Source organism: Thamnophis sirtalis, unplaced genomic scaffold (assembly GCF_051295495.1).
Source record: "Thamnophis sirtalis isolate CommonGarterSnake01/CBP01778 unplaced genomic scaffold, rThaSir2_p1.2 scaffold_11, whole genome shotgun sequence".
Lineage (NCBI taxonomy): Eukaryota > Metazoa > Chordata > Lepidosauria > Squamata > Natricidae > Thamnophis > Thamnophis sirtalis.
In genome coordinates this window covers 48,600,905-48,610,597 of record NW_028261391.1, presented here as the reverse complement: position 1 = coordinate 48,610,597, position 9,693 = coordinate 48,600,905, and positions in this window count along the sequence as shown.

The window sequence follows — 9,693 nt, the reverse complement described above, 5'->3', positions numbered from 1 at the left end:
GAGTGAACACCTTTTCTAGCCGGCGCAAAGGACTTCCCAAGACTTGCTTTGCAGCAATCCAGACTCTCTCCCTACCTCTTGCAGCCCGCCCCATTTGCGCCGGCTAGAAAAGGTCTTCACTCACTCCCACTTCTTGCAGCATGCCCCGATGCGAAACACGCCGAGATCGGCGCACTTGGGGCTGCTGTTGCTGTGATGTCCAGGGAGGCTCAGCTGGTCTGAGTAGGCAGGGCAGGGGTAACGCGGTGCCCAGCTCAGGTGCTCCGAGCAGAGGGGGAGCCGCCCCCTCTGCCAGCGCTGGGCAGCAAAGCTTAACATCTCAGCTTTGCTGCCCAGCGCTGGCAGAGGGGGTGGCTCCCCCTCTACTCGGAGCACCTGAGCTGGGCACTGTGTTACCCCTCTCCTCCTCCCTCGGTCCTTCCCACGGCCGCCTCGCCAAAACCTGTGCTCGCTCTCCCTCCACCTGCTTCGGCCGCTGCTGGCCATCGCCCAGCTGGGGCTGCTTGGGAACAGAGAGGACCTGGGCGCGGAGGGAAAGAGCAGCATGCGCCACACCCAGTCCCGCCGCGTCTCTTCCCTGCAGTGGCGCGCCAGGCTGGTCGGGCAGCCTCCCCTTCCTCCCTCCCTCCCCCTCGGACTCCTCTTCCCGCCCCCGCCGCCTCGGCTTGGAAGGGCTGGGAGAGCGAGAGAGAGAGAGAACGGGGGAATCTTTTGGGGCTCGCCGGAGAGCTGCTCCTTTCCCAGAGCGAGGGTGGCGCGGGGAAGATGATCCGCCAGAGGAACCTTCCGAAGTGGCCCTTATTTCACGCTATTCCACGCCCGGCGTTGGGGCACCGAGACAAAGCGCCCGAGGAGAGAGAAGGAAAGAAGGGGGGAGAGAAAAGGGGGCGCCCGAGCCCTCTCCCCACATCCCTATGCAGCGGGGAAAGAGAGGTGGCTCCCGGTGAAGCGTCGCCCCTGCGCTCGCTGCTTCTGCCGCAGCCACACCGAGGCCGAGACGGGATTCGGGGTTTTGACAGATGCCCGTTTCCCCCCCGCGCGGCTCCCTCCAGCCGGAGAGCCATGTATATCCCTTGTAGGGGGAGGGGAGAGAGGGGAGGGGAAGAGGCTCCGTGGGTGGGGGAGGGGAGGGGAGGAAAATGGGGGACGCTGCGGAAGTCAAGGAGATGAAGAAGACCTTCATTGTGCCAGCCATCAAACCCTTCGATCACTACAATTTCGCCGCCGCTTTCTCCTCTTCTTCTTCCCTGTCTGCGGTTCCGATTGCAGTTGCAAGGAGTGGGAAGGAGAGGAAGGAAGGAGGGAGGGGGGAAGGAAAAGAAGAAGGGAGGGGGGAGAAGATGGAAGGAGAAAAGATGGATGGAAGGAGAAAGAAGGGAGGGAGGAAAGGGGAAGACAGGGAAAGAGCAGAAAGGCAGAGAAGGTGAAGGTAGATAGGCAGAAGGAAGGAAGAAGGAATAAATAGGAAGGAGGGAAGGTGAAAGGATGGAAGGAGGAAGGAACAGAAGAGGAAGAGAGAAATGGAAAGAGCAGAAAGACAGAGAAGGTAGATAGGCAAAAGAAATGAAGCTGAAAGAATGGAAGGAGGAAGGAAGTGAAAAGGAGGAAGGGAGTGAGTGAGGAAAGAAGAGAGGATGGAAGGAGAAAGGAAGGAAGAGAGGGAAAGAGCAGAAGACGGATAAGGTGAAGGTAGATAAGCAAGAGGAATGAAGGAAGAAGTGAGGTGTCTCGAGGAGGGGGAAAACATTTAGTGACCAAAGTTACAATGGCATTGAAAAAAGTGACTGATGACCATTTTTCACACTTAGCGACCGTTGCAGCATCCTCATGGTCACGTGATCAAAATTTTGTTTGGCAACAGATTCGTATTTATGCTGGTTTCAGTGTCCTGGGGTGACTTTTTGACAAAATATAAAATTTTTAATCAACACCCCCCCCCCCCCTGGTAAATGGTGTCCCTCTTTACCAATCTGAAAATCTGGTCACCTTACCATTGAAATCAGTAGCTGAATTTGATAGTGTGAGGTTGTTCTATTGTTTTATTATTAAAAATGGTAGTCCTGTGAGACTGTGCAATCTGAAGTCCTTATTTGCTTCCTTCTCCAAAAATCTTTTAATTAATATTCACCTGACATAAAAGGGAAATAATTATATTAGTCTTTCTTGTCTGTGGAGATTCTCAGTCATCCAGGTCATGGTTGTCCCAAAGGTGCTTTTTCAAGAGGCAGCTGGACTTTTTGTTTTTTCTTTGAAGACGTGTTGCTTCTCATCCAAGAAGCTTCTTCAGATCTGTTTTGAAGAAACTCTGAAGAAACTTCTTAAATTAGTCTTTCTTGTTTTCACTTATTTTCATGATTAGCAGCTTCTTTTAATTGCCTGTAAAATTTGAGCTACCAGAAGCTTTAGGCAGAACAATAAATTGCATACATATTCCCTCTAGAAAATAGTTTTTAATTCTCTAAATCCATTCTTCCCTTTTTTTTTGCCTTATGGAAGGTAAGTGTAATGCCATGCTAGAGTGTAGGCAATTCAAATTCATACAACTCACGTTCATTTTTAGTGATCTTCTTCCAAAAATTAAAGTAAGGGTTGGCACCTCTTACTTAGTTTTTTTGAGAAGATCACTGACAATTTATCATATTTTGGGGAAGGGGGGGATATATTTTTTCTGTTGACATGCAAACTGAGCATGAGATATAAGAATTTGAATTGCCAACACTCTAGCATGGCACTACCTAAATTTTCTGTTGCTGGAAAATATAGTGCATGTGTATAATCATAACCTATTGTACCATTTTAATTGGTATACGATCAGAATATGTTCAGTCAAGGCTTTTATGGATTCTGTCAAATTATAGAATTGCAAGGAACCCTGTCTATAGTGACTATCTTTGGATAATATGGATTGTAAGCTTAACATTTTGAATACATATCACTTTGTTTCTCTTATGCAAGAGTTTGTTTTGGGCTCTGTTATTCTTTTTGTAGAAATAGTAAATACCTGCCTTCTCCTCTCCTCAATAGATAATATACAAATCCTAGCCAAACGCTACTTTGTAGCTGCTTGCGGGTGTGTAGGGGCGCCCATTCCCTAACAGCCCAAACTTTCTCCGAGTCCATTTCAATACCCTCATGAGATATGCAGTAGCCCAAATAGTCAATATTTTTTTTCTTGGTGGAATTCATACTTAGATAATTTGGCATTAAGTTCAGCAGCTCTGAGTTTTTTCAGGACTGAGCGCACAAGTTTCACATGTTCCTCTAGAGCAGTGATGGCAAACCTTTTTTGGCTGCCATGCCAAAAGCAGGGGAACACAGGGGAGTTGTGCGCCGGTGTGCCACACTCATAATGCTATGTGCGCCTGTCCCCCAGCGGGCGAGCATGCATGCAATCAGCGAACCCCCCCTCACTTTTGCCGCAGTTTTTTCACCTTCTCCAGGCTCCAGAGGCTTTCTTTGAGCCTGGGGAGGGTGAAAACAGCCTCCCTGTCACTCCCGGATGCCCTCCAGAGGCCTCAGGAGCTTCCCTGCAGCCTTTGGAGGGCAAAAAACGGACCTACAGGAAATCCGGAAGTTCGGAAATGGTGACTTCCAGTTTGTCCGTAGGGCCAATTTTCGACCACTGGAGCCTTCAGAAGGCTTCCCTGAAGGCTCTGGAGAGTGAAAAATGGACCTACGGACAAACAGGAAGTTACTTCCTGTTTGCTCGTAGGGTCGGTTTTTGCCCTCCGGAGTCTTCAGGGAAACTGCCTAAAGCTCCCTGAAGGCTCAGGAAGTCAAAAATTGTCCTTATGGACAAACCAGAAGTCACCATTCTCAAACTTCCAGAGCCTTCAGGGGCCTTCAGGAGGCTTCCTCATGAAAGCTCTGGAGCACGAAAAATGGTCCTCCAAGCAAACCAGAAGTCCATTCCTGAATTTCCAGTTGCCCGTAGGGCCAGTTTTTCACGCTTTGGAGGCTTCAGGGATGCCTCCGGAGAGTGAAAAACAGTCTCAAAAGAAGGCTGAAGTCAGCTGGCCAGCATGCACATGTGCGCTGATCAGCTGACAGGGCAATGCCTTGTGTGCCCTGACAAATGGCTCTGCATGCCACCTTTGGCACGCGTGCCATAGGTTCGCCATCAGGGCTCTAGCGTTTCTGTGTAGATGAGGATATCATCAAGATAAACTAACACCCCTTTCTTGCAGAAGTTGTAAAGTGTGGGTAGTCATAGGACTTCTTTTTCTGCTTCCTGCCAGGCAGCCTTTGCTCACCAGTGTCGGGTGGCTGTAACTCTGGTGGGAATCTACTCTGGAGCATCCATCCGTCCCACTCCCAGCGACCATCTGGGCCAGACCGATTTTTCCTCAAGTTTCAGTTCAGCCATCCACTCCATTTCTTCCCTGCCAGAGTGACCCAGAGGGTGGAGAGTATCCAACCGCACTCAGGTCCTCCTAGTTGCTGCATGGATTAGACATGGTTGGAACAACCCCCTCAAAAGCTTTAACTCCGGGATGCTTATGAAGAGATCTTGTTTAATGTCCAGCATGCCTCCTTCAACATCCAAGAAAGGAAACCCCCAACTCCATTGTTTTAGAGAAAAGGTACTTTTACTGGATATGAAATGAAAACAGCGGAAGTGAAGCAAGATTTGTGCCAAAAAGGCATGAACTTGTACATACCAAACATTTACCCAAATTCCTCCCACCAGTTACCCCAGCTGTCAGCTCCGGCCAGCCCAGAGGCCTGGAGCTGCCATTCAGGGGAGAAAACTGGGCCAGCTGCCAAGACTCACTAGGCTATTCTCCTCCACAAGCAGCTGAGTAATCGACAAAGCTATTGATAAGTGACTGAAAACAATCCATGATTAATTGCCAGATGGTTTTCACTCTGGGTTACGAGGGGATGGGTGTGCACAGGCGCAGGGTGCAGTTAATCCTAATTACCAAGTAACTATAAATGGTGGTGGGGAGCACCGGGTGGCAGCTCTGACAATTTATTTATTGCCTTAGTGCTTTGTTGGTCAGTTCATGCCAGAGGAAGAATACAAATTGCATTTACAAACCGTTTCTGTGTTTGGCTGTTTTCATTAACCCTTCGGAACCTGATAGATTGTCAGAGCTGCCACCTGGTGCTCCCAGCCTGGCTGGCCACATGGACTTTTATAGCAGGTGGCAGATTCAATTTGGCCTTGGGAACAGATAGTCATGGACTTCATCGTGGATTTACCGGACAGCCAAGGGAACAAGGTCATTTGGATGATGATAGACCTGTTCTCCAAGCAGGCTCATTTTATAGCATGTACCGGCCTTCCATCTGCTAGGAAGCTGGCCAAACTGTTTATTACCTATGTGTATAGACTCCATGGAATCCCCCCAAAAATAATTTCAGACAGGGGAGTGCAATTCACTGCCCGGTTCTGGTGCAGATTCGTGGCAATGGTGGGGGACACAGGGACTTAGTATAGCCTTCCATCCCGCAACCAATGGTGCGTGGAGAGCCCAGATGTGATGGTGGAGCGCTACTTAAGATGTTACATCCAGTATCAACAGACCGATTGGGCTGAATTCCTTCCCTTTGCAGAGGTTGCATATAACAATGCAGTGCACAAAAGTACGGGGTTTACCCCATTTCATGTGGCTACAGGGCAGGAGTTCATCCCAATTCCGGAGTGTCCTCAGGTGCACCCAGATGACACGAACTCGCAAGAGTGGATAGCCTGGATACAAAAAGTTTGGAAGGTGGTGAGGGATGCGTTACTCTTTTGCCACATATAAAAAGACTGCTGATAAAAGGCGGCAGGCTCAAGGACCTTTCCACGTAGACCAGAGGGTATACCTTTCCACTAAATATCTCAGGCTGTCATTGCCATGTAAGAAACTCGGGCCCAAATTCATTGGGCCTTTCCCAATCGTGCGAGTTATTAATCCAGTCACAGTGCAGCTAAGACTCCCTCCTCTACTGGGGAAAACACATCCAGTCTTCCACTGCAGCCTCCTCTAATCAGTTCAGGCATCTGATATTAGAGGAGACTCGCTACGACTGCCAGCCCCAGTTACTGTAGATGGGGAACAGCACTATGTAGTGCAAGATATACTAGATACCAGGTGGCACAGGGGACGGTTACAATACCTTGTTTTATGGAAATGTTATCCCCTGTCAGAGGCATTGTGGGTTCACAGCAAGGACTGTAGGGCGCCTCACCTGATAGCAAGATTCTACTGCAGACATCCCATAAAACTGGGGGGAAGGGATCCTTCGATTCCTAATTGACTGTAATTTTTAAATGCTGTCTCCGTGGTAAGGGACCACATGTCAGCTCCGGCCAGCCCAGAGGCCTAGAGCTGCCATTTAGGGGACAAAACCGGGCCAGCTGCCAAGACTCACCAGGCTTTCCTCCTCCACAAGCAGCTGAGTAATCTACAAAGCTATTGATAACTGACTGAAAACAATCCATGATTAATTGCCAGGTGGTTTTTGTTCTAGGTTACAAGGGGATGGGTGTGCGCACACGCGGGGTGCAGGTTATCCTAATTATCAAGTAACTATAAGAGGTGGTGGGGAGCACCAAATGGCAGCTCTGACAATTTATTCATTGCCTTAATGCTTTGTTTGTCAGTTCGTGCCGGAGGAAGAATACAAATTGCATTTATAAACCGTTTCTGTGTTTGGCTGTTTTCATTAACTCTTCGGAACCTGATACCGGCCTAATGTCCAACCTCCAACCCCCAAGGGTGTCATGTGGGGTTCATGTTCAGGTGCCTCATCCAACTGGTATGCAGGGGCACCTGGCCTTGTCCAAACCCAAACACAAGCCTTCAGCATGCACAGAAGATTGTGAGAACAAAACTCCCTCTTTCAAGATGTCTCCACCAGCACAATTCCCCTCCCAAATACCATGAACCCCCTCCCTCCCTGTTACTATCGCAGCCTATAGCAAGCAAGCGATATAGACGCTGACAAAATCTTCCTAGTATGTAATGTTCAACTCCCAAAATAGTCAGCAATCAGTCTACTGCTGTGGAATGCTGGAAGTTGAAATCTTATGTTTATGGTGGGTGCCAAATCAGAGAAGGCTGTGGGATTGAGAATAAACCATATAATTGTCCCTGAATAGGTATGTTTATGACTGTACTGTATGAGACAAAACATTCTGTTGACATGAAAGAGGCAGGCACAATAAAAGTGTTGGCATTTTCATTTCATGTCCCATCTTGTGTTAAATGGCATTTGAGGATTCCTCCCCATGTGAATTTGTTGGTAGTATTTTATGCCTCTGGAATGTACCTTTTGACAAAGGATTGCCAGTGTTGCAAGTCTACACTTGGTAGAAAAAGTTCTATGCCCCAGGAAAAACAGGTGCAACAGTAGCAGGCAAGAGCCAGCAGGAAAACTACAAGCCCCTTAGAATAAAATAATCACCCAATAAAATGATACTAGTCAGCCCTGGTACATACGGTAATGGAAAAGGAATTGAGGAAATCTGAATCCCTGATTCTTTCAACCCTCTGCATGTAATTTCTTCAAAGGTGTCTAATTCTAACTCTGTATTTCCAGCCAAACATTAACATATTAACTTTAAACTACTGGATAGTAATTGGGTATTCAAAAATATAATTTGTGCTTAAAATTTTCCTTAATATTCAAAATGGTTTTATAAATAATAACTGAAATGACTATATATTTTTTCTGTAGCATAATGAGGCTTAGGCTTAACATTCAGTTGGGACAGTTACACAGATAGTAGGAGTAACTAATATTTATATGAACTAATATTAATTAAAAGATTAAGTTGTTTAGATAGGTCTGGACATTTTCTGCTACCACATCAACTGGAATATGTGAACTTTGAAGGGAATTGCTTTTTAAAAAAATGATGCTAGATTCCATTTAGATTTTGTATAGCAAAATACATGCCCAGGATACCAACAATCTTGTCATCATCCACTGCACATTTTGCTTCATGTGATGTTAAAGACGAATTCAATACCTTTCTGACTCAACAGATGAACAAAGAACTCCAGACAATCTTGTTATCAGCAGCTATAGTTCGCAAGGTAAAATGCTTAAGGTGTGATTTTTAGATGTTGCATAAACCTGTCAGATTATGAATCAGGCCTGTATCCTTTGTATCAGTCATACATCATGGGGTGCTATTGCATACAGGTAGTCCTCAACTTACGACCACAATTGTACCCAAAACCTATGTTGCTAAGTGAGAAATGTGTTGAGTGAGTTTTGCCCCATTTTACAACTTTTCTTGCCACATTTGTTAAGTGAATCACTGAAGTTGTTAAATTAGTAACATGGACGGCTGTTAAGTGAATCTGGTTTTCCCATTGACTTTGCTTGTCAGAAGGTCACAAAAGGTGACCCTGGTATACTGCAATTGTTACAAATATGAGTCAGTTGTCAAGTATCCAAATGTAAATCATGTGACCATGGGGATGCTACAATGGTCATAATTGTGAAAAATGGCCATAAATCACTTTTTTCAGTGCCATTGTAACTTTGAATGGTCACTAAGTGAACTATTGTAAGTCGAGGACTACCTGTAGTTATAAAGTCAGTTACCCAAATTTTGCTTCTGGGTTACCTTTGAGAACATGAAAAATATGCCTTTGGATTCAGTTCTAGCCATCATTGAATTTTCTTTTTTCAGCTGCTATTAAGTCAGCCCAGTGTATCGGCAAACCAGTTATGTTGTCTGTTCTAAGTCCATGTTATGTGAGGGGAGGGTATATGTCTACGTATATTTGGATACAGACGTGGCCTAGTGAAGTATTGGAGTGCATTTTCAGGTATCCAAGCAGATGTGTGGTCTGTATTATCTGCATCTCCCCTCCCCCAACCTGGAGTCATTGTGAGAAATCGCAGCTTGAACAGGCATGTTCAGCTTGTCTCTTTGCAGAGGCCGCACCCTTCTTCATGTATCAGTCATATACCCTACAATGGCAGTCCCCTCGTAAGGCATTTAACTTCTCTATCATGCAGCAACAAGACCTTCACATGTATAAAGAACACACATTCAGGTAGTGGGAGGTCACACAGAAGTAGCCTTCCTTAACATAGCAAATGCCAAAACCATAACTTCAAGAGTCTGGGTGGGGAAGAACATTTCCAGATGAAGTTACTTATTTAATTTTATTCACCCTGCCTTGTTAAAAAAAAATTATGTAGAGTTCAGATAAGCCTATTTTGCTTTTGCAACCATTTCTTCTCTTATTGGAAGGGGTTCATGAAGAAAGATAGGATGGATCTTGTGTTCCACATGTGTCTCCTACAGTATTGTATCATAATTCAGCATCTAAATCATATTTCAAAATGAATCTAAGAAACAGTATGTAGCAGAGAACAGATGGCTTATTTTAAGTCACTTGAATGGGTTAGTAAATGCCATTGAGTGTGGCTCAACTTCTGTATGGACAGGTGCTTGCAATTTTACCTGTTTTTACTAATTGAAAGCTCTTCCAAAAACATGGAATTTCTATCTAGCTATTATTTTCTCCCTTAAACCTTGCAAAATTATTTCTCTTAATCCATCATTTACATCACATGTCTGTAATAATGTAAGGTTCTTCTTGGTGATCATCACCTCAGAGTTGCAGTGAGCCTTTAATTGGCTTAGGAGCGACTGATGCTTTCTTCTTGCAGTCCACAGTACTTTTAGTAAGTGTACTTGGATGGAAGTCAAGTGTAATTGTTTGGGGGATG